The sequence below is a fragment of the Triticum aestivum genome, chromosome 7D, assembly GCF_018294505.1.
Source record: "Triticum aestivum cultivar Chinese Spring chromosome 7D, IWGSC CS RefSeq v2.1, whole genome shotgun sequence".
NCBI classification, from domain to species: domain Eukaryota; kingdom Viridiplantae; phylum Streptophyta; class Magnoliopsida; order Poales; family Poaceae; genus Triticum; species Triticum aestivum.
Window position 1 is genome coordinate 15972956 of NC_057814.1, and position 6279 is coordinate 15979234.

The 6279-nt window shown below is 52.3% G+C and overlaps 1 pseudogene; it reads left to right on the plus strand.

Moving 5' to 3' along the window:
- The first annotated feature begins 213 nt into the window (after positions 1 to 213).
- On the plus strand, positions 214 to 1220 carry LOC123165589 (uncharacterized; annotated as a pseudogene).
- Positions 1221 to 6279: the final 5059 nt, after the last annotated feature.

Below are 6279 nucleotides of genomic sequence, written 5' to 3' on the forward strand. Positions count from 1 at the left end.
CGGCTGAGATTTAAAAGTAGACCTACCTAAATTTTAGTCCGGGTTTGTACGTCCTATGCCGTCAATTGTCTGGCTGGAACTTCCGATGTCAACCCGCCATCCAATCATTGCAAGGGTCCGGAGGGATTCACATGCCACAATGCTCCAGCTGACTGCCTAGCTAGCTCATCCAACGTCTCCTCCACCATCTAGAAGCTTCTGTTCTTTTGCGCCATGGGCAACGGCCTCTCCCCATGCTTGAGCATGTCGGCAGCGGCCGAGTCCCGCAACGGCCAGGCTGGTGTAATGGAGCAGGCGGACAGGTTCGCTACCGGTCACCGATGACAACAACGACAAAGATGAGGGCAACGGCAGCGTCTTCACGCCACGGACGTGATGACCGAGCTGCTCTCGGCGGACCACGTGGTCTGCCCGGCCTACTCCTTCGCCGGCCTCCTGGTCCCCATCGCGTGGCCGGGGGAGCGACTACTGCCGGGCCAGACCTACTTCGTGGTCCCTCGGCGCGTCCTCGCCAACCCTCCCGGCGGCAACAGCCGCGGCAAGGCGGCCACGCTCGCGTAGTTGTTGGCCGCGTCAGGGGGCAGGAAGACGGGGGCAGCTTGCAGGCCACGGCAGTGCCCGTTCGAGTACGTCAAGAACGGCCCACTCCTTCGTCAGCCTCCTGGTCCCCAACTCCCCATCGCGTGGCCGGGGGAGCGACTACTGCCGGGCCAGAGCTACTTAGTGGTCTGCCCGGCCCAGTCCTTCGTCGGCCTCCTGGTCCCCATCGCGTGGCCGAGGGAGCGACTTCTGCTGGGCCAGACCTGCTTCGTGGTCCCCCGGCGCCACCTCTCCAACCCTCCCGGCGGCAACAGCAGCGGCAAGGCGGCCACGCTTGGATCGCTGTTGGCCGCGCCGGGGGCAGGAAGACGTGGGCAGCTTGCATGCCACGGACAGTGTCCGTTCGAGTACGTCAAGGGCGGCGATGACGGCTCCGCGGTGCTTATCCAGGTCCTGCTGCAGTTCATCGAAAAGCGGCAACGGCTGCCGGCTAGCGCGCGTCGGGAAGGGTGAATGCGTCAGCGACGGAGCTGTGCAGCACGCCGGAGCAGAAGCAGCACCACGAGCAGCTCGTCGGGGCAATGGGCTGCCCATGGTCGCCGAGGCTGGAGACCATCTCCGACCGCAGCAAGAGGAGGATCTTCCCGTCGCCGGCCGGACTGCTGCTGTCTTTGCAATGATAGTCAGCTAATGAACTTAGATCGTATTGGATTTAGATATTAAATCGAGATTAATTAGCTAGGGAACAGAGCGTTCGATTTTACATGTACAATAAGTGGAACTCAAATACAAAATTTACAAATATCTCGATTTTTTTACAGATGTATAGAGAATGTTTGGAACTGACCGAGAGTATATATGATACAAGTCATGGTACATAACACGCCGCCCAAATCGGCGCCTCCGATCTAGGAGCTCCGCTCTGTCATGTCGAGGCCGGCTCGCCGGAGTAGTGGGCCTCACGGTTGATACGAGGGGGCAGATGTGGCGATACATACAATTCCCCAGCCGCGCTGAAAAAGAAAGCAAGTGTAAAAGAACGGATGAAGAGGGATTCTGAGGAGTCAGGAAGAGGGGATGGCGCAGGGCGCCGCGAGTGCTGGAGTTAGGCCTCAGGCGGTGGTGGCAGCACTCATCATGGTGCCGATCCAGCACTCATCATGGCACAGATGCACTGCAAGTCACCTATTAAACAGTCAAGTCGACTGTAGAAGCGGTTGTGGATCTTCGTCTTGATGGGACACTCCTGGTGCAAGGTTTATGCCTGTCAATTCCATAGTGAACTAAGATGTGTAAGACAAAAAGGAGTACAGATGGTTTGAATGTTTGATACAAATATTATAGCAAAAGTAGTATGAGCACTGTCAGGCCAGGTACCATTAGTGAGCTAAATCGACAAAATCATTGGTAGCCAACGTTGTAGTTTAAGTACCCAGTCGTCTGATATCATAGCAAAGCATGACGCATGCTTGATTTGTTCGTGCCTTTCCTGGCCTCTACTAATGCGTGACTTACCCTCTTCTCTTTTTGCTGGAGGCTTCCTTTGATACAACTGTACTCAAGTTCAGAGGTGGATAATTATGTTTTCTGTCCGTTGATGGATGCATCTCCAGGAGAAATACAGTTTATCCATTAGTTTTAGCAAGAATTTTAATTCAGTGTTACCTCTAAAGCATACATGTTTTTGGCCTTCTGTTTTGCTAGATACATCATGGAATGTTATTCTCAATCCGTTCATTCCATTGAAATTTCAGGATAGATCTTAATTTCTCTATGAGAAAAATAAGATGCTCTATACATTTTCTGATAAGATAGAGAGGCAACTTTCTTCTGGCAACGCCGCAAAAATGAGGTTTTGAATTATATTGTCAATCTCTTTGGCCGCATATGTTTATAGTCCCTTTTTTTCCCCCAATATCCATGTTATGTGTGTTTGTTGAACAATATTTGTCATGGTGATTTAGTTGATACCATATGTTCCCCTCCTCTATTTCTATCGAATCAACACATACATGCATTTTTGTAGTACCATATTTTCCATAAAACACAGGCAGGACGTGCAGGTGCGTACGTGTTTTTGGTAAGGGGACGATGTTCTATGTTGCAGTATGCACGAAAATCACATAAGAACCCTTTTTTTGTGCAGTATGTGAACCATATGAATCCAAGTAGAATAATAATGAATGTCTAGGGAAGGTAGCATTGTTACAAAAAATATATTATATATACTGAGAGTGATCTAACGGTAAAAATGGAGTTGACAATGTTGTTTGATGTTTGACATGATTGTTGTTGAACTATTATAAATTTTATGACCCGTTGCAATGCACGGGCATTTTTGCTAGTGAAATACATAAAAAAGGAGTCGTTTATTTGTTTTGTAGTTCACATTTATTTGAATTTTATTATATAGTTGGTGACCATTTTACACAATGTAGAGACATAATGTGAAACAATGGTACTGCACTACTGCTAGTTCATAAATAATCAAGAAAGGTGCTGAAGTTGATGTAGCATACCACAACAATTACCATGGACCAGGCCGCAACTGGTTATACAGCTGCAGAAACACACATGAGGTATGCTACTGTGCCACCAGGCTGCAGAGCATATTTGGACGCACATGTATGCATGTGCTTCTAAATATGTATCCATCTCATATGGCCATCATATATAAGGATAAGACATGCACCACAACATAAGCAGTCCTAGCATAGGTTTAGTAACAATTCACGTCTATCACTTTTGTGGCCATGCCTGTCTTTCTCACAAGTCACAAACCACTATAATTAATTTTTGGGGGTTTGGAGGTATCAAGAAAAAAACAATATGAATCGCCCATTCGGGAAGATCCACCAAATTCTGAACCAGCACCTTGCGCGAGACCATGCCCAGCATTGTCGTGAACAGTTGCTCCCTGGTCAGCACCACGCCTGACTCGCAGCCGCCAGCCAGAACTCGCCGTCGCAGCAGCAGAAGTGCTTGTTGCTGAGAAGGCAAGTTTCATGGAAGATTACACTGAGGCAGACCTTGAAGAGGCGGCTGCCAGACACATTATAGGGGGACCAGAGCTGTTGAATATATGGTTGTGCATGTATATTGTATATCTTGGCCCACCTCCTAGTTATTGTATAGTTGAGGTTGAGGCCCACCTTGTACACCCATATATACATGCGTTATGCACCGATCAATACATCGAGTTGCATTGCCAAAACATTCTCTTCCAACATGGTATCATACCTTCGATCCTAACCCTACTCCCTGCCGCCGCCGCCGTGCTACACCCCGCCGACGCTGCCGCCGCGTCCTTACGCGCCGCCCCGCCGCCCGTGTCCAGCCGCCGCCTCCCCTACCTTCTTCCGCACCCCTCTCCCCTAACCCTAACCTGCCCGCCTCCCCTAACCCACGCCGCTAGCCGTGTCGCCCCTCCCGAGCCGCGCCGCACCACCTCCCCTCCCGCACCCATGGCGTCCCCCGGATCCTCTGCCACCACCCGCACCAACCCGTTCGCCGGCCCTGACCCCATCCTCATCCGCGATCTCAACATCCTCAGTCGGGTTTCCATCGTCCTCGATCACCTCACCTCCACCTACTATGCCTGGAAGCCGTACTTCTCCCTTGTGTTCGATGAGTACAATCTCCGGGATCACGTTTACGGATCCGTGGATTCCCGGTTCATGGAGGACGATGAGGAGTGGATGACCATCGATGCCACTCTCATTCGTTGGTTCTACACCACCATCTCGAAGGACCTTTTCCACACGGTGGTCTCTGCCGAGGATGATGCTCACACCGTCTGGAGCAAGTTCAACGGTCTCTTCACCGACAACACGCTGCAGCGCAAGGTTCTCTTGCACGGCGAGTTTTTTGGGTGTCAGCAGCACGACTCGTCCGTTGACGATTATTGCATGCGCCTCAAGAAGCTCGTTCACGAGCTCCGTGACCTTGGTGAGAAGGTCTCCGACGAGCTTCTTCTCAGCACGCTCATCGCCGGCCTGAACGATGACTTCGGGAACGGCGCCTCCAACATCCCCCTCATCACTGACCCAACTTTCCCCAAAGTCATGGCGTACCTGAAGCTGGAGGAATGGAGGATGAGGATCTCGCGCACTCGGCCCACTCACACGGCCCTCCCCGCCGGCACCCGCGGTGGCGAACCGCCCACCGCCCCGGCTCCTCAGCCGCGGCCCGGTCCGGGCCCCTTCCAGGCGCAACCCCCGCCCGGGTTCCCCTACCCGCCGCAGCAGCTGCAATCCACATCAGCAGCATTCGGTCGCCCAAGGGCGGGGCCCCCCGCCAGCCGCAGCAGCCGCTCCCGCCGACTCCCTGGCAGGCTGGCCAGAACCCCTAGATGGGGGTTGTCCACGCGTACCCCATGCTTGTACCGCGCGCCCCTGTCCCTGGCTTCTTCGGCGCCCGCCCGGCCACTCATCAGGAGCTTCACGCGGCTCCTCAGCTGCACGCGCCCGTGCTGCCCTACGACCCCTCTGTGCCCTATGGGGCGCCTTCGGCCGGCGGGTACCCCCGCTCCTCGCGGCCCCTCCACCATAGCCGTAGCCGTCGGCTCCGGAACTTCCACCGGCGCCCTGGGATCCCGCGCTTATAGCAGCTCTCCACTCCGCTCCCACGCCGCAGTAGTACAACGGTGGTGGCGACTGGTACATGGACACCGGAGCCACGGCTCACATGCCCTTCAACCCGGGTAACCTCCTCGCCGCCCACCCCGTTCACACTGCCGCTCGCATTACCGTGGGCGACGGTTCCTCCATGATCATTACTCATGTTGGTCATGCTGCCTTAATTTCCATCTAACTCCATGCCGTTATCACTTTCTAATATACTTGTCACTCCTGACATCATTAAAAATCTTGTCTCCGTTCGTTCTTTTACACGTGAAAATCCTGTCACCGTTGAATTTGACATGTTTGGCTTTTCTGTTAAGGATCCCCGTACCCGGAGGGTGCTCCACCGATTTGACAGCCCCGACGAGCTCTACCCGGTCCACTCATCCGCTTCCTCCGCCGCCACACCCATGGCATGCTCGACTAGGACATCCCAACCCAGCCACCCTTCGTCATATTCTTCGTAGTTTTCCTTCACGTGTAATAAGATCGACGATCACACATCTCATGCATGTGGTCTCGGCAAACATGTTCGTCTTGCATTTAGCACTTCTTCGCATGTTGCATCCTACCCGTTTGAGTTAATTCATAGTGATGTTTGGACCTCTCTTGTTGCTAGTAACATGGGCAATCTTTATTATCTTGTTATACTTGATGATTTTTCGCACTATGTGTGGACCTTCCCGTTGCGGCGGAAGTCGGATGCTGTTGCCACTCTCACTGCGTTCTACTCCTATGTCTCCATGCAGTTTGGATGTTCCATCCATGCGTTGCAAACAGACAACGGGAAGGAGTTTGATAATCTTGCCATTCACAACCTTCTCACCACACGCGGCACGATCTTTCATCTCACTTGCCCGTCCACCTCGCAACAGAATGGCCGTGCCGAGCACGTGCCGAGCACTCTTAATGACTGCGTCCGCATGCTTCTTTTTCATGCCAACGTGCACTCAAGAAAAACCACGAAATAATCTAAACCTAGCACTAATAACAAGATTAGTTCTAACAAATCACGTCTAGTTATTGAAAATTATGTAGTCAAATATACGTGTATTAACAAAATTTCATTGTTATTCTGTGTGGTTTCTTTTTTTTTTTGCAACGGAAAAATGTGTAG